Below are 20,227 nucleotides of genomic sequence, written 5' to 3' on the forward strand. Positions count from 1 at the left end.
GTTCCAAGCTGTCTGCCATTTTTACTTAATTTCCTTTCTACTTATTTAAGGCAATCTTTAAACGACATATTCAGTTGTTTTATTTCCTTGCCATGAGATTGAGCAGCACACCTAGAACTGGCTTTACCAAGTGCAGTTTGTTGTTTACTTCATTGTTCTAAGCTGTCTGCCATTTTTACTTAATTTCCTTTCTACTTATTTAATGCAATCTTTAAACGACATATTTACTTGTTTTATTTCCTTGCCACGAGATTGAGCAGCACACCTAGAACTGGCTTTACCAAGTGCAGTTTGTTGTTTACTTCATTGTTCCAAGCTGTCTGCCATTTTTACTTAATTTCCTTTCTACTTATTTAAGGCAATCTTTAAACGACATATTCAGTTGTTTTATTTCCTTGCCATGAGATTGAGCAGCACACCTAGAACTGGCTTTACCAAGTGCAGTTTGTTGTTTACTTCATTGTTCCAAGCTGTCTGCCATTTTTACTTAATTTCCTTTCTACTTATTTAATGCAATCTTTTAACGACATATTTGCTCGTTTTATTTCCTTGCCACGAGATTGAGCAGCACACCTAGAACTGGCTTTACCAAGTGCAGTTTGTTGTTTACTTCATTGTTCCAAGCTGTCTGCCATTTTTACTTAATTTCCTTTCTACATATTTAATGCAATCTTTTAACGACATATTTGCTTGTTTTATTTCCTTGCCACGAGATTGAGCAGCACACCGAGAACTGGCTTTACCAAGTGCAGTTTGTTGTTTACTTCATTGTTCCAAGCTGTCTGCCATTTTTACTTAATTTCCTTTCTACTTATTTAATGCAATCTTTTAACGACATATTTGCTTGTTTTATTTCCTTGCCACGAGATTGAGCAGCACACCTAGAACTGGCTTTACCAAGTGCAGTTTGTTGTTTACTTCATTGTTCCAAGCTGTCTGCCATTTTTACTTAATTTCCTTTCTACTTATTTAATGCAATCTTTTAACGACATATTTGCTTGTTTTATTTCCTTGCCACGAGATTGAGCACCACACCTAGAACTGGCTTTATCAAGTGCAGTTTGTTGTTTACTTCATTGTTCTAAGCTGTCTGCCATTTTTACTTAATTTCCTTTTCTGCTTACTTAATGCAATCTTTAAACGACATATTTACTTGTTTTATTTCCTTGCCATGAGATTGAGCACCACACCTAAAACTGGCTTTACCAAGTGCAGTTTGTTGTTTACTTCATTGTTCTAAGCTGTCTGCCATTTTTACTTAATTTCCTTTCTACTTATTTAATGCAATCTTTGAACGACATATTTACTTGTTTTATTTCCTTGCCACGTGATTGAGCACCACACCTAGAACTGGCTTTACCAAGTGCAGTTTCTTTGTTTACTTCATTGTTCTAAGCTGTCTGCCATTTTTACTTAATTTCCTTTCTACTTATTTAATGCAATCTTTAACGACATATTTACTTGTTTTATTTCCTTGCCACGAGATTGAGCAGCACACCTAGAACTGGCTTTACCAAGTGCAGTTTGTTGTTTACTTCATTGTTCCAAGCTGTCTGCCATTTTTACTTAATTTCCTTTCTACTTATTTAAGGCAATCTTTAAACGACATATTCAGTTGTTTTATTTTCTTGCCATGAGATTGAGCAGCACACCTAGAACTGGCTTTACCAAGTGCAGTTTGTTGTTTACTTCATTGTTCTAAGCTGTCTGCCATTTTTACTTAATTTCCTTTCTACTTATTTAATGCAATCTTTAAACGACATATTTACTTGTTTTATTTCCTTGCCACGAGATTGAGCAGCACACCTAGAACTGGCTTTACCAAGTGCAGTTTGTTGTTTACTTCATTGTTCCAAGCTGTCTGCCATTTTTACTTAATTTCCTTTCTACTTATTTAAGGCAATCTTTAAACGACATATTCACTTGTTTTATTTCCTTGCCATGAGATTGAGCAGCACACCTAGAACTGTCATTACCAAGTGCAGTTTGTTGTTTACTTCATTGTTCCAAGCTGTCTGCCATTTTTACTTAATTTCCTTTCTACTTATTTAATGCAATCTTTTAACGACAGATTTGCTCGTTTTATTTGCTTGCCACGAGATTGAGCAGCACACCTAGAACTGGCTTTACCAAGTGCAGTTTGTTGTTTACTTCATTGTTCCAAGCTGTCTGCCATTTTTACTTAATTTCCTTTCTACTTATTTAATGCAATCTTTTAACGACATATTTGCTTGTTTTATTTCCTTGCCACGAGATTGAGCAGCACACCTAGAACTGGCTTTACCAAGTGCTGTTTGTTGTTTACTTCATTGTTCCAAGCTGTCTGCCATTTTTACCTGATTTCCTTTCTACTTATTTATTGCAATCTTTTAACGACATATTTGCTTGTTTTATTTCCTTGCCACAAGATTGAGCACCACACCTAGAACTGGCTTTATCAAGAGCAGTTTGTTGTTTACTTCATTGTTCTAAGCTGTCTGCCATTTTTACTTAATTTTCTTTCTGCTTACTTAATGCAATCTTTAAACGACATATTTACTTGTTTTATTTCCTTGCTATGAGATTGAGCACCACAACTAAAACTAGCTTTACCAAGTGCAGTTTGTTGTTTACTTCATTGTTCTAAGCTGTCTGCCATTTTTATAATTTCCTTTCTACTTACTTAATGCAATCTTTAAACGACATATTTACTTGTTTTATTTCCTTGCCATGAGATTGAGCAGCACACCTAGAACTGGCTTTACCAAGTGCAGTTTGTTGTTTACTTCATTGTTCCAAGCTGTCTGCCATTTTTACTTAATTTCCTTTCTGCTTACTTAATGCAATCTTTAAACGACATATTTACTTGTTTTATTTCCTTGCCATGAGATTGAGCACCACACCTAAAACTGGCTTTACCAAGTGCAGTTTGTTGTTTACTTCATTGTTCTAAGCTGTCTGCCATTTTTACTTAATTTCCTTTCTACTTATTTAATGCAATCTTTAAACGACATATTTACTTGTTTTATTTCCTTGCCACGAGATTGAGCAGCACACCTAGAACTGGCTTTACCAAGTGCAGTTTGTTGTTTACTTCATTGTTCCAAGCTGTCTGCCATTTTTACTTAATTTCCTTTCTACTTATTTAATGCAATCTTTAAACGACATATTTACTTGTTTTATTTCCTCGCCACGAGATTGAGCAGCACACCTAGAACTGGCTTTACCAAGTGCAGTTTGTTGTTTACTTCATTGTTCTAAGCTGTCTGCCATTTTTACCTAATTTCCTTTCTACTTATTTAATGCAATCTTTAAAAGACATATTTACTTGTTTTATTTCCCTGCCACGAGATTGAGGACCACACCTAGAACTGGCTTTACCAAGTGCAGTTTGTTTTTTACTTCATTGTTCTAAGCTGTCTGCCATTTTTACTTAATTTCCATTCTACTTATTTAATGAAATCTTTAAACGACATATTTACTTGTTTTATTTCCTTGCCACGTGATTGAGCACCACACCTAGAACTGGCTTTCCCAAGTGCAGTTTTTTGTTTACTTCATTGTTCTAAGCTGTCTGCCATTTTTACTTAATTTCCTTTCTACTTATTTAATGCAATCTTTAAACGACATATTTACTTGTTTTATTTCCTTGCCACGAGATTGAGCAGCACACCTAGAACTGGCTTTACCAAGTGCAGTTTGTTGTTTACTTCATTGTTCCAAGCTGTCTGCCATTTTTACTTAATTTCCTTTCTACTTATTTAAGGCAATCTTTAAACGACATATTCAGTTGTTTTATTTCCTTGCCATGAGATTGAGCAGCACACCTAGAACTGGCTTTACCAAGTGCAGTTTGTTGTTTACTTCATTGTTCTAAGCTGTCTGCCATTTTTACTTAATTTCCTTTCTACTTATTTAATGCAATCTTTAAACGACATATTTACTTGTTTTATTTCCTTGCCACGAGATTGAGCAGCACACCTAGAACTGGCTTTACCAAGTGCAGTTTGTTGTTTACTTCATTGTTCCAAGCTGTCTGCCATTTTTACTTAATTTCCTTTCTACTTATTTAAGGCAATCTTTAAACGACATATTCAGTTGTTTTATTTCCTTGCCATGAGATTGAGCAGCACACCTAGAACTGGCTTTACCAAGTGCAGTTTGTTGTTTACTTCATTGTTCCAAGCTGTCTGCCATTTTTACTTAATTTCCTTTCTACTTATTTAATGCAATCTTTTAACGACATATTTGCTCGTTTTATTTCCTTGCCACGAGATTGAGCAGCACACCTAGAACTGGCTTTACCAAGTGCAGTTTGTTGTTTACTTCATTGTTCCAAGCTGTCTGCCATTTTTACTTAATTTCCTTTCTACTTATTTAATGCAATCTTTTAACGACATATTTGCTTGTTTTATTTCTTTGCCACGAGATTGAGCAGCACACCGAGAACTGGCTTTACCAAGTGCAGTTTGTTGTTTACTTCATTGTTCCAAGCTGTCTGCCATTTTTACTTAATTTCCTTTCTACTTATTTAATGCAATCTTTTAACGACATATTTGCTTGTTTTATTTCCTTGCCACGAGATTGAGCAGCACACCTAGAACTGGCTTTACCAAGTGCAGTTTGTTGTTTACTTCATTGTTCCAAGCTGTCTGCCATTTTTACTTAATTTCCTTTCTACTTATTTATTGCAATCTTTTAACGACATATTTGCTTGTTTTATTTCCTTGCCACGAGATTGAGCACCACACCTAGAACTGGCTTTATCAAGTGCAGTTTGTTGTTTACTTCATTGTTCTAAGCTGTCTGCCATTTTTACTTAATTTCCTTTCTGCTTACTTAATGCAATCTTTAAACGACATATTTACTTGTTTTATTTCCTTGCCATGAGATTGAGCACCACACCTAAAACTGGCTTTACCAAGTGCAGTTTGTTGTTTACTTCATTGTTCTAAGCTGTCTGCCATTTTTACTTAATTTCCTTTCTACTTATTTAATGCAATCTTTGAACGACATATTTACTTGTTTTATTTCCTTGCCACGTGATTGAGCACCACACCTAGAACTGGCTTTACCAAGTGCAGTTTTTTGTTTACTTCATTGTTCTAAGCTGTCTGCCATTTTTACTTAATTTCCTTTCTACTTATTTAATGCAATCTTTAACGACATATTTACTTGTTTTATTTCCTTGCCACGAGATTGAGCAGCACACCTAGAACTGGCTTTACCAAGTGCAGTTTGTTGTTTACTTCATTGTTCCAAGCTGTCTGCCATTTTTACTTAATTTCCTTTCTACTTATTTAAGGCAATCTTTAAACGACATATTCAGTTGTTTTATTTCCTTGCCATGAGATTGAGCAGCACACCTAGAACTGGCTTTACCAAGTGCAGTTTGTTGTTTACTTCATTGTTCTAAGCTGTCTGCCATTTTTACTTAATTTCCTTTCTACTTATTTAATGCAATCTTTAAACGACATATTTACTTGTTTTATTTCCTTGCCACGAGATTGAGCAGCACACCTAGAACTGGCTTTACCAAGGGCAGTTTGTTGTTTACTTCATTGTTCCAAGCTGTCTGCCATTTTTACTTAATTTCCTTTCTACTTATTTAAGGCAATCTTTAAACGACATATTCAGTTGTTTTATTTCCTTGCCATGAGATTGAGCAGCACACCTAGAACTGGCTTTACCAAGTGCAGTTTGTTGTTTACTTCATTGTTCCAAGCTGTCTGCCATTTTTACTTAATTTCCTTTCTACTTATTTAATGCAATCTTTTAACGACATATTTGCTCGTTTTATTTCCTTGCCACGAGATTGAGCAGCACACCGAGAACTGGCTTTACCAAGTGCAGTTTGTTGTTTACTTCATTGTTCCAAGCTGTCTGCCATTTTTACTTAATTTCCTTTCTACTTATTTAATGCAATCTTTTAACGACATATTTGCTTGTTTTATTTCCTTGCCACGAGATTGAGCAGCACACCTAGAACTGGCTTTACCAAGTGCAGTTTGTTGTTTACTTCATTGTTCCAAGCTGTCTGCCATTTTTACTTAATTTCCTTTCTACTTATTTAATGCAATCTTTTAACGACATATTTGCTTGTTTTATTTCCTTGCCACGAGATTGAGCACCACACCTAGAACTGGCTTTATCAAGTGCAGTTTGTTGTTTACTTCATTGTTCTAAGCTGTCTGCCATTTTTACTTAATTTCCTTTCTGCTTACTTAATGCAATCTTTAAACGACATATTTACTTGTTTTATTTCCTTGCCATGAGATTGAGCACCACACCTAAAACTGGCTTTACCAAGTGCAGTTTGTTGTTTACATCATTGTTCTAAGCTGTCTGCCATTTTTACTTAATTTCCTTTCTACTTATTTAATGCAATCTTTGAACGACATATTTACTTGTTTTATTTCCTTGCCACGAGATTGAGCAGCACACCTAGAATTGGCTTTACCAAGTGCAGTTTGTTGTTTACTTCACTGTTCTAAGCGTTCTGCCATTTTTACTTAATTTCCTTTCTACTTATTTAATGCAATCTTTAAACGACATATTTACTTGTTTTATTTCCTTGCCACGAGATTGAGCACCACACCTAGAACTGGCTTTACCAAGTGCAGTTTGTTGTTTACTTCATTGTTCTAAGCTGTCTGCCATTTTTACTTAATTTCCTTTCTACTTATTTAATGCAATCTTTAAACGACATATCTACTTGTTTTATTTCCTTGCCACGAGATTGAGCAGCACACCTAGAACTGGCTTTACCAAGTGCAGTTTGTTGTTTACTTCATTGTTCCAAGCTGTCTGCCATTTTTACTTAATTTCCTTTCTACTTATTTAATGCAATCTTTAAACGACATATTTACTTGTTTTATTTCCTCGCCACGAGATTGAGCAGCACACCTAGAACTGGCTTTACCAAGTGCAGTTTGTTGTTTACTTCATTGTTCTAAGCTGTCTGCCATTTTTACTTAATTTCCTTTCTACTTATTTAATGCAATCTTTAAAAGACATATTTACTTGTTTTATTTCCCTGCCACGAGATTGAGGACCACACCTAGAACTGGCTTTACCAAGTGCAGTTTGTTTTTTACTTCATTGTTCTAAGCTGTCTGCCATTTTTACTTAATTTCCATTCTACTTATTTAATGAAATCTTTAAACGACATATTTACTTGTTTTATTTCCTTGCCACGTGATTGAGCACCACACCTAGAACTGGCTTTACCAAGTGCAGTTTTTTGTTTACTTCATTGTTCTAAGCTGTCTGCCATTTTTACTTAATTTCCTTTCTACTTATTTAATGCAATCTTTAAACGACATATTTACTTGTTTTATTTCCTTGCCACGAGATTGAGCAGCACACCTAGAACTGGCTTTACCAAGTGCAGTTTGTTGTTTACTTCATTGTTCCAAGCTGTCTGCCATTTTTACCTAATTTCCTTTCTACTTATTTAATGCAATCTTTTAACGACATATTTGCTTGTTTTATTTCCTTGCCACGAGATTGAGCAGCACACCTAGAACTGGCTTTACCAAGTGCAGTTTGTTGTTTACTTCATTGTTCCAAGCTGTCTGCCATTTTTACTTAATTTCCTTTCTACTTATTTAATGCAATCTTTAAACGACATATTTACTTGTTTTATTTCCTTGCCACGAGATTGAGCAGCACACCTAGAACTTGCTTTACCAAGTGCAGTTTGTTGTTTACTTCATTGTTCCAAGCTGTCTGCCATTTTTACTTAATTTCCTTTCTACTTATTTAAGGCAATCTTTAAACGACATATTCAGTTGTTTTATTTCCTTGCCATGAGATTGAGCAGCACACCTAGAACTGGCTTTACCAAGTGCAGTTTGTTGTTTACTTCATTGTTCCAAGCTGTCTGCCATTTTTACTTAATTTCCTTTCTACTTATTTAATGCAATCTTTTAACGACATATTTGCTCGTTTTATTTCCTTGCCACGAGATTGAGCAGCACACCTAGAACTGGCTTTACCAAGTGCAGTTTGTTGTTTACTTCATTGTTCCAAGCTGTCTGCCATTTTTACTTAATTTCCTTTCTACTTTTTTAATGCAATCTTTTAACGACATATTTGCTTGTTTTATTTCCTTGCCACGAGATTGAGCAGCACACCGAGAACTGGCTTTACCAAGTGCAGTTTGTTGTTTACTTCATTGTTCCAAGCTGTCTGCCATTTTTACTTAATTTCCTTTCTACTTATTTAATGCAATCTTTTAACGACATATTTGCTTGTTTTATTTCCTTGCCACGAGATTGAGCAGCACACCTAGAACTGGCTTTACCAAGTGCAGTTTGTTGTTTACTTCATTGTTCCAAGCTGTCTGCCATTTTTACTTAATTTCCTTTCTACTTATTTAATGCAATCTTTTAACGACATATTTGCTTGTTTTATTTCCTTGCCACGAGATTGAGCACCACACCTAGAACTGGCTTTATCAAGTGCAGTTTGTTGTTTACTTCATTGTTCTAAGCTGTCTGCCATTTTTACTTAATTTCCTTTCTGCTTACTTAATGCAATCTTTAAACGACATATTTACTTGTTTTATTTCCTTGCCATGAGATTGAGCACCACACCTAAAACTGGCGTTACCAAGTGCAGTTTGTTGTTTACTTCATTGTTCTAAGCTGTCTGCCATTTTTACTTAATTTCCTTTCTACTTATTTAATGCAATCTTTGAACGACATATTTACTTGTTTTATTTCCTTGCCACGAGATTGAGCAGCACACCTAGAATTGGCTTTACCAAGTGCAGTTTGTTGTTTACTTCACTGTTCTAAGCGTTCTGCCATTTTTACCTAATTTCCTTTCTACTTATTTATTGCAATCTTTAAACGACATATTTACTTGTTTTATTTCCTTGCCACGAGATTGAGCACCACACCTAGAACTGGCTTTACCAAGTGCAGTTTGTTGTTTACTTCATTGTTCTAAGCTGTCTGCCATTTTTACTTAATTTCCTTTCTACTTATTTAATGCAATCTTTAAACGACATATCTACTTGTTTTATTTCCTTGCCACGAGATTGAGCAGCACACCTAGAACTGGCTTTACCAAGTGCAGTTTGTTGTTTACTTCATTGTTCCAAGCTGTCTGCCATTTTTACTTAATTTCCTTTCTACTTATTTAATGCAATCTTTAAACGACATATTTACTTGTTTTATTTCCTCGCCAAGAGATTGAGCAGCACACCTAGAACTGGCTTTACCAAGTGCAGTTTGTTGTTTACTTCATTGTTCTAAGCTGTCTGCCATTTTTACTTAATTTCCTTTCTACTTATTTAATGCAATCTTTAAAAGACATATTTACTTGTTTTATTTCCCTGCCACGAGATTGAGGACCACACCTAGAACTGGCTTTACCAAGTGCAGTTTGTTTTTTACTTCATTGTTCTAAGCTGTCTGCCATTTTTACTTAATTTTCATTCTACTTATTTAATGAAATCTTTAAACGACATATTTACTTGTTTTATTTCCTCGCCACGAGATTGAGCAGCACACCTAGAACTGGCTTTACCAAGTGCAGTTTGTTGTTTACTTCATTGTTCTAAGCTGTCTGCCATTTTTACCTAATTTCCTTTCTACTTATTTAATGCAATCATTAAAAGACATATTTACTTGTTTTATTTCCTCGCCACGAGATTGAGCAGCACACCTAGAACTGGCTTTACCAAGTGCAGTTTGTTGTTTACTTCATTGTTCTAAGCTGTCTGCCATTTTTACTTAATTTCCTTTCTACTTATTTAATGCAATCTTTAAACGACATATTTACTTGTTTTATTTCCTTGCCACGAGATTGAGCAGCACACCTAGAACTGGCTTTACCAAGTGCAGTTTGTTGTTTACTTCATTGTTCCAAGCTGTCTGCCATTTTTACTTAATTTCCTTTCTACTTATTTAATGCAATCTTTAAACGACATATTTACTTGTTTTATTTCCTCGCCACGAGATTGAGCAGCACACCTAGAACTGGCTTTACCAAGTGCAGTTTGTTGTTTACTTCATTGTTCTAAGCTGTCTGCCATTTTTACCTAATTTCCTTTCTACTTATTTAATGCAATCTTTAAAAGACATATTTACTTGTTTTATTTCCCTGCCACGAGATTGAGGACCACACCTAGAACTGGCTTTACCAAGTGCAGTTTGTTTTTTACTTCATTGTTCTAAGCTGTCTGCCATTTTTACTTAATTTCCATTCTACTTATTTAATGAAATCTTTAAACGACATATTTACTTGTTTTATTTCCTTGCCACGTGATTGAGCACCACACCTAGAACTGGCTTTCCCAAGTGCAGTTTTTTGTTTACTTCATTGTTCTAAGCTGTCTGCCATTTTTACTTAATTTCCTTTCTACTTATTTAATGCAATCTTTAAACGACATATTTACTTGTTTTATTTCCTTGCCACGAGATTGAGCAGCACACCTAGAACTGGCTTTACCAAGTGCAGTTTGTTGTTTACTTCATTGTTCCAAGCTGTCTGCCATTTTTACTTAATTTCCTTTCTACTTATTTAAGGCAATCTTTAAACGACATATTCAGTTGTTTTATTTCCTTGCCATGAGATTGAGCAGCACACCTAGAACTGGCTTTACCAAGTGCAGTTTGTTGTTTACTTCATTGTTCTAAGCTGTCTGCCATTTTTACTTAATTTCCTTTCTACTTATTTAATGCAATCTTTAAACGACATATTTACTTGTTTTATTTCCTTGCCACGAGATTGAGCAGCACACCTAGAACTGGCTTTACCAAGTGCAGTTTGTTGTTTACTTCATTGTTCCAAGCTGTCTGCCATTTTTACTTAATTTCCTTTCTACTTATTTAAGGCAATCTTTAAACGACATATTCAGTTGTTTTATTTCCTTGCCATGAGATTGAGCAGCACACCTAGAACTGGCTTTACCAAGTGCAGTTTGTTGTTTACTTCATTGTTCCAAGCTGTCTGCCATTTTTACTTAATTTCCTTTCTACTTATTTAATGCAATCTTTTAACGACATATTTGCTCGTTTTATTTCCTTGCCACGAGATTGAGCAGCACACCTAGAACTGGCTTTACCAAGTGCAGTTTGTTGTTTACTTCATTGTTCCAAGCTGTCTGCCATTTTTACTTAATTTCCTTTCTACTTATTTAATGCAATCTTTTAACGACATATTTGCTTGTTTTATTTCTTTGCCACGAGATTGAGCAGCACACCGAGAACTGGCTTTACCAAGTGCAGTTTGTTGTTTACTTCATTGTTCCAAGCTGTCTGCCATTTTTACTTAATTTCCTTTCTACTTATTTAATGCAATCTTTTAACGACATATTTGCTTGTTTTATTTCCTTGCCACGAGATTGAGCAGCACACCTAGAACTGGCTTTACCAAGTGCAGTTTGTTGTTTACTTCATTGTTCCAAGCTGTCTGCCATTTTTACTTAATTTCCTTTCTACTTATTTATTGCAATCTTTTAACGACATATTTGCTTGTTTTATTTCCTTGCCACGAGATTGAGCACCACACCTAGAACTGGCTTTATCAAGTGCAGTTTGTTGTTTACTTCATTGTTCTAAGCTGTCTGCCATTTTTACTTAATTTCCTTTCTGCTTACTTAATGCAATCTTTAAACGACATATTTACTTGTTTTATTTCCTTGCCATGAGATTGAGCACCACACCTAAAACTGGCTTTACCAAGTGCAGTTTGTTGTTTACTTCATTGTTCTAAGCTGTCTGCCATTTTTACTTAATTTCCTTTCTACTTATTTAATGCAATCTTTGAACGACATATTTACTTGTTTTATTTCCTTGCCACGTGATTGAGCACCACACCTAGAACTGGCTTTACCAAGTGCAGTTTTTTGTTTACTTCATTGTTCTAAGCTGTCTGCCATTTTTACTTAATTTCCTTTCTACTTATTTAATGCAATCTTTAACGACATATTTACTTGTTTTATTTCCTTGCCACGAGATTGAGCAGCACACCTAGAACTGGCTTTACCAAGTGCAGTTTGTTGTTTACTTCATTGTTCCAAGCTGTCTGCCATTTTTACTTAATTTCCTTTCTACTTATTTAAGGCAATCTTTAAACGACATATTCAGTTGTTTTATTTCCTTGCCATGAGATTGAGCAGCACACCTAGAACTGGCTTTACCAAGTGCAGTTTGTTGTTTACTTCATTGTTCTAAGCTGTCTGCCATTTTTACTTAATTTCCTTTCTACTTATTTAATGCAATCTTTAAACGACATATTTACTTGTTTTATTTCCTTGCCACGAGATTGAGCAGCACACCTAGAACTGGCTTTACCAAGGGCAGTTTGTTGTTTACTTCATTGTTCCAAGCTGTCTGCCATTTTTACTTAATTTCCTTTCTACTTATTTAAGGCAATCTTTAAACGACATATTCAGTTGTTTTATTTCCTTGCCATGAGATTGAGCAGCACACCTAGAACTGGCTTTACCAAGTGCAGTTTGTTGTTTACTTCATTGTTCCAAGCTGTCTGCCATTTTTACTTAATTTCCTTTCTACTTATTTAATGCAATCTTTTAACGACATATTTGCTCGTTTTATTTCCTTGCCACGAGATTGAGCAGCACACCGAGAACTGGCTTTACCAAGTGCAGTTTGTTGTTTACTTCATTGTTCCAAGCTGTCTGCCATTTTTACTTAATTTCCTTTCTACTTATTTAATGCAATCTTTTAACGACATATTTGCTTGTTTTATTTCCTTGCCACGAGATTGAGCAGCACACCTAGAACTGGCTTTACCAAGTGCAGTTTGTTGTTTACTTCATTGTTCCAAGCTGTCTGCTATTTTTACTTAATTTCCTTTCTACTTATTTAATGCAATCTTTTAACGACATATTTGCTTGTTTTATTTCCTTGCCACGAGATTGAGCACCACACCTAGAACTGGCTTTATCAAGTGCAGTTTGTTGTTTACTTCATTGTTCTAAGCTGTCTGCCATTTTTACTTAATTTCCTTTCTGCTTACTTAATGCAATCTTTAAACGACATATTTACTTGTTTTATTTCCTTGCCATGAGATTGAGCACCACACCTAAAACTGGCTTTACCAAGTGCAGTTTGTTGTTTACTTCATTGTTCTAAGCTGTCTGCCATTTTTACTTAATTTCCTTTCTACTTATTTAATGCAATCTTTGAACGACATATTTACTTGTTTTATTTCCTTGCCACGAGATTGAGCAGCACACCTAGAATTGGCTTTACCAAGTGCAGTTTGTTGTTTACTTCACTGTTCTAAGCGTTCTGCCATTTTTACTTAATTTCCTTTCTACTTATTTAATGCAATCTTTAAACGACATATTTACTTGTTTTATTTCCTTGCCACGAGATTGAGCACCACACCTAGAACTGGCTTTACCAAGTGCAGTTTGTTGTTTACTTCATTGTTCTAAGCTGTCTGCCATTTTTACTTAATTTCCTTTCTACTTATTTAATGCAATCTTTAAACGACATATCTACTTGTTTTATTTCCTTGCCACGAGATTGAGCAGCACACCTAGAACTGGCTTTACCAAGTGCAGTTTGTTGTTTACTTCATTGTTCCAAGCTGTCTGCCATTTTTACTTAATTTCCTTTCTACTTATTTAATGCAATCTTTAAACGACATATTTACTTGTTTTATTTCCTCGCCACGAGATTGAGCAGCACACCTAGAACTGGCTTTACCAAGTGCAGTTTGTTGTTTACTTCATTGTTCTAAGCTGTCTGCCATTTTTACTTAATTTCCTTTCTACTTATTTAATGCAATCTTTAAAAGACATATTTACTTGTTTTATTTCCCTGCCACAAGATTGAGGACCACACCTAGAACTGGCTTTACCAAGTGCAGTTTGTTTTTTACTTCATTGTTCTAAGCTGTCTGCCATTTTTACTTAATTTCCATTCTACTTATTTAATGAAATCTTTAAACGACATATTTACTTGTTTTATTTCCTTGCCACGTGATTGAGCACCACACCTAGAACTGGCTTTACCAAGTGCAGTTTTTTGTTTACTTCATTGTTCTAAGCTGTCTGCCATTTTTACTTAATTTCCTTTCTACTTATTTAATGCAATCTTTAAACGACATATTTACTTGTTTTATTTCCTTGCCACGAGATTGAGCAGCACACCTAGAACTGGCTTTACCAAGTGCAGTTTGTTGTTTACTTCATTGTTCCAAGCTGTCTGCCATTTTTACCTAATTTCCTTTCTACTTATTTAATGCAATCTTTTAACGACATATTTGCTTGTTTTATTTCCTTGCCACGAGATTGAGCAGCACACCTAGAACTGGCTTTACCAAGTGCAGTTTGTTGTTTACTTCATTGTTCCAAGCTGTCTGCCATTTTTACTTAATTTCCTTTCTACTTATTTAATGCAATCTTTAAACGACATATTTACTTGTTTTATTTCCTTGCCACGAGATTGAGCAGCACACCTAGAACTTGCTTTACCAAGTGCAGTTTGTTGTTTACTTCATTGTTCCAAGCTGTCTGCCATTTTTACTTAATTTCCTTTCTACTTATTTAAGGCAATCTTTAAACGACATATTCAGTTGTTTTATTTCCTTGCCATGAGATTGAGCAGCACACCTAGAACTGGCTTTACCAAGTGCAGTTTGTTGTTTACTTCATTGTTCCAAGCTGTCTGCCATTTTTACTTAATTTCCTTTCTACTTATTTAATGCAATCTTTTAACGACATATTTGCTCGTTTTATTTCCTTGCCACGAGATTGAGCAGCACACCTAGAACTGGCTTTACCAAGTGCAGTTTGTTGTTTACTTCATTGTTCCAAGCTGTCTGCCATTTTTACTTAATTTCCTTTCTACTTTTTTAATGCAATCTTTTAACGACATATTTGCTTGTTTTATTTCCTTGCCACGAGATTGAGCAGCACACCGAGAACTGGCTTTACCAAGTGCAGTTTGTTGTTTACTTCATTGTTCCAAGCTGTCTGCCATTTTTACTTAATTTCCTTTCTACTTATTTAATGCAATCTTTTAACGACATATTTGCTTGTTTTATTTCCTTGCCACGAGATTGAGCAGCACACCTAGAACTGGCTTTACCAAGTGCAGTTTGTTGTTTACTTCATTGTTCCAAGCTGTCTGCCATTTTTACTTAATTTCCTTTCTACTTATTTAATGCAATCTTTTAACGACATATTTGCTTGTTTTATTTCCTTGCCACGAGATTGAGCACCACACCTAGAACTGGCTTTATCAAGTGCAGTTTGTTGTTTACTTCATTGTTCTAAGCTGTCTGCCATTTTTACTTAATTTCCTTTCTGCTTACTTAATGCAATCTTTAAACGACATATTTACTTGTTTTATTTCCTTGCCATGAGATTGAGCACCACACCTAAAACTGGCGTTACCAAGTGCAGTTTGTTGTTTACTTCATTGTTCTAAGCTGTCTGCCATTTTTACTTAATTTCCTTTCTACTTATTTAATGCAATCTTTGAACGACATATTTACTTGTTTTATTTCCTTGCCACGAGATTGAGCAGCACACCTAGAATTGGCTTTACCAAGTGCAGTTTGTTGTTTACTTCACTGTTCTAAGCGTTCTGCCATTTTTACCTAATTTCCTTTCTACTTATTTATTGCAATCTTTAAACGACATATTTACTTGTTTTATTTCCTTGCCACGAGATTGAGCACCACACCTAGAACTGGCTTTACCAAGTGCAGTTTGTTGTTTACTTCATTGTTCTAAGCTGTCTGCCATTTTTACTTAATTTCCTTTCTACTTATTTAATGCAATCTTTAAACGACATATCTACTTGTTTTATTTCCTTGCCACGAGATTGAGCAGCACACCTAGAACTGGCTTTACCAAGTGCAGTTTGTTGTTTACTTCATTGTTCCAAGCTGTCTGCCATTTTTACTTAATTTCCTTTCTACTTATTTAATGCAATCTTTAAACGACATATTTACTTGTTTTATTTCCTCGCCACGAGATTGAGCAGCACACCTAGAACTGGCTTTACCAAGTGCAGTTTGTTGTTTACTTCATTGTTCTAAGCTGTCTGCCATTTTTACTTAATTTCCTTTCTACTTATTTAATGCAATCTTTAAAAGACATATTTACTTGTTTTATTTCCCTGCCACGAGATTGAGGACCACACCTAGAACTGGCTTTACCAAGTGCAGTTTGTTTTTTACTTCATTGTTCTAAGCTGTCTGCCATTTTTACTTAATTTTCATTCTACTTATTTAATGAAATCTTTAAACGACATATTTACTTGTTTTATTTCCTTGCCACGTGATTGAGCACCACACCTAGAACTGGCTTTACCAAGTGCAGTTTTTTGTTTACTTCATTGTTCTAAGCTGTCTGCCATTTTTACTTAATTTCCTTTCTACTTATTTAATGCAATCTTTAAACGACATATTTACTTGTTTTATTTCCTTGCCACGAGATTGAGCAGCACACCTAGAACTGGCTTTACCAAGTGCAGTTTGTTGTTTACTTCATTGTTCCAAGCTGTCTGCCATTTTTACCTAATTTCCTTTCTACTTATTTAATGCAATCTTTTAACGACATATTTGCTTGTTTTATTTCCTTGCCACGAGATTGAGCAGCACACCTAGAACTGGCTTTACCAAGTGCAGTTTGTTGTTTACTTCATTGTTCCAAGCTGTCTGCCATTTTTACTTAATTTCATTTCTACTTATTTAAGGCAATCTTTAAACGACATATTCAGTTGTTTTATTTCCTTGCCATGAGATTGAGCAGCACACCTAGAACTGGCTTTACCAAGTGCAGTTTGTTGTTTACTTCATTGTTCCAAGCTGTCTGCCATTTTTACTTAATTTCCTTTCTACTTATTTAATGCAATCTTTTAACGACATATTTGCTCGTTTTATTTCCTTGCCACGAGATTGAGCAGCACACCTAGAACTGGCTTTACCAAGTGCAGTTTGTTGTTTACTTCATTGTTCCAAGCTGTCTGCCATTTTTACTTAATTTCCTTTCTACTTTTTTAATGCAATCTTTTAACGACATATTTGCTTGTTTTATTTCCTTGCCACGAGATTGAGCAGCACACCTAGAAATGGCTTTACCAAGTGCAGTTTGTTGTTTACTTCATTGTTCCAAGCTGTCTGCCATTTTTACTTAATTTCCTTTCTACTTATTTAATGCAATCTTTTAACGACATATTTGCTTGTTTTATTTCCTTGCCACGAGATTGAGCACCACACCTAGAACTGGCTTTATCAAGTGCAGTTTGTTGTTTACTTCATTGTTCTAAGCTGTCTGCCATTTTTACTTAATTTCCTTTCTGCTTACTTAATGCAATCTTTAAACGACATATTTACTTGTTTTATTTCCTTGCCATGAGATTGAGCACCACACCTAAAACTGGCTTTACCAAGTGCAGTTTGTTGTTTACTTCATTGTTCTAAGCTGTCTGCCATTTTTACTTAATTTCCTTTCTACTTATTTAATGCAATCTTTGAACGACATATTTACTTGTTTTATTTCTTTGCCACGAGATTGAGCAGCACACCTAGAATTGGCTTTACCAAGTGCAGTTTGTTGTTTACTTCACTGTTCTAAGCGTTCTGCCATTTTTACTTAATTTCCTTTCTACTTATTTAATCCAATCTTTAAACGACATATTTACTTGTTTTATTTCCTTGCCACGAGATTGAGCACCACACCTAGAACTGGCTTTACCAAGTGCAGTTTGTTGTTTACTTCATTGTTCTAAGCTGTCTGCCATTTTTACTTAATTTCCTTTCTACTTATTTAATGCAATCTTTAAACGACATATCTACTTGTTTTATTTCCTTGCCACGAGATTGAGCAGCACACCTAGAACTGGCTTTACCAAGTGCAGTTTGTCGTTTACTTCATTGTTCCAAGCTGTCTGCCATTTTTACTTAATTTCCTTTCTACTTATTTAGGGAAATCTTTAAACGACATATTTACTTGTTTAATTTCCTTGCCACGAGATTGAGCACCACACCTAGAACTGGCTTTACCAAGTGGAGTTTGTTGTTTACTTCATTGTTCTAAGCTGTCTGCCATTTTTACTTAATTTCCTTTCTACTTACTTAATGAAATCTTTAAACGACATATTCACTTGTTTTATTTCCTTGCCATGAGATTGAGCAGCACACCTAGAACTGGCTTTACCAAGTGCAGTTTGTTGTTTACTTCATTGTTCCAAGCTGTCTGCCATTTTTACTTAATTTCCTTTCTACTTATTTAATGCAATCTTTTAACGACATATTTGCTTGTTCTATTTCCTTGCCACGAGATTGAGCAGCACACCTAGAACTGGCTTTACCAAGTGCAGTTTGTTGTTTACTTCATTGTTCCAAGCTGTCTGCCATTTTTACTTAATTTCCTTTCTACTTATTTAATGCAATCTTTTAACGACATATTTGCTCGTTTTATTTCCTTGCCACGAGATTGAGCAGCACACCTAGAACTGGCTTTACCAAGTGCAGTTTGTTGTTTACTTCATTGTTCCAAGCTGTCTGCCATTTTTACTTAATTTCCTTTTTACTTATTTAATGCAATCTTTTAACGACATATTTGCTGGTTTTATTTCCTTGGCACGAGATTGAGCAGCACACCTAGAACTGGCTTTACCAAGTGCAGTTTGTTGTTTACTTCATTGTTCCAAGCTGTCTGCCATTTATACTTAATTTCCTTTCTACTTATTTAATGCAATCTTTAAACGACATATTTGCTTGTTTTATTTCCTTGCCACGAGATTGAGCAGCACACCTAGAACTGGCTTTACCAAGTGCAGTTTGTTGTTTACTTCATTGTTCCAAGCTGTCTGCCATTTTTACTTAATTTCCTTTCTACTTATTTATTGCAATCTTTTAACGACATATTTGCTTGTTTTATTTCCTTGCCATGAGATTGAGCACCACACCTAAAACTGGCTTTACCAAGTGCAGTTTGTTGTTTACTTCATTGTTCTAAGCTGTCTGCCATTTTTATAATTTCCTTTCTACTTATTTAATGCAATCTTTAAACGACATATTTACTTGTTTTATTTCCATGCCACGAGATTGAGCAGCACACCTAGAACTGGCTTTAATAAGTGCAGTTTGTTGTTTACTTCATTGTTCTAAGCTGTCGGCCATTTTTACTTAATTTCCTTTCTACTTATTTAATGCAATCTTTAAACGACATATTTACTTGTTTTATTTCCTTGCCACGAGATTGAGCAGCACACCTAGAACTGGCTTTACCAAGTGCAGTTTGTTGTTTACTTCATTGTTCCAAGCTGTCTGCCATTTTTACTTAATTTCCTTTCTACTTATTTAATGCAATCTTTAAACGACATATTTACTTGTTTTATTTCCTCGCCACGAGATTGAGCAGCACACCTAAAACTGGCTTTACCAAGTGCAGTTTGTTGTTTACTTCATTGTTCCAAGCTGTCTGCCATTTTTACTTAATTTCCTTTCTACTTATTTAATGCAATCTTTTAACGACATATTTGCTTGTTTTATTTCCTTGCCACGAGATTGAGCACCACACCTAGAACTGGCTTTATCAAGTGCAGTTTGTTGTTTACTTCATTGTTCTAAGCTGTCTGCCATTTTTACTTAATTTCCTTTCTGCTTACTTAATGCAATCTTTAAACGACATGTTTACTTGTTTTATTTCCTTGCTATGAGATTGAGCACCACAACTAAAGCTGGCTTTACAAAGTGCAGTTTGTTGTTTACTTCATTGTTCTAAGCTGTCTGACATTTTTATAATTTCCTTTCTACTTAATGCAATCTTTAAACGACATATTTACTTGTTTTATTTCCTTGCCATGAGATTGAGCAGCACACCTAGAACTGGCTTTACCAAGTGCAGTTTGTTGTTTACTTCATTGTTCCAAGCTGTCTGCCATTTTTACTTAATTTCCTTTCTGCTTACTTAATGCAATCTTTAAACGACATATTTACTTGTTTTATTTCCTTGCCATGAGATTGAGCACCACACCTAAAACTGGCTTTACCAAGTGCAGTTTGTTGTTTACTTCATTGTTCTAAGCTGTCTGCCGTTTTTATAATTTCCTTTATACTTATTTAATGCAATCTTTAAACGACATTTTTACTTGTTTTATTTCCTTGCCACGAGATTGAGCAGCACACCTAGAACTGGCTTTACCAAGTGCAGTTTGTTGTTTACTTCATTGTTCTAAGCTGTCTGCCATTTTTACTTAATTTCCTTTCTACTTATTTAATGCAATCTTTAAACGAC

The sequence above is a fragment of the Amblyomma americanum genome, unplaced genomic scaffold (assembly GCF_052857255.1).
Source record: "Amblyomma americanum isolate KBUSLIRL-KWMA unplaced genomic scaffold, ASM5285725v1 scaffold_15, whole genome shotgun sequence".
Classification (NCBI taxonomy): Eukaryota; Metazoa; Arthropoda; class Arachnida; order Ixodida; family Ixodidae; genus Amblyomma; species Amblyomma americanum.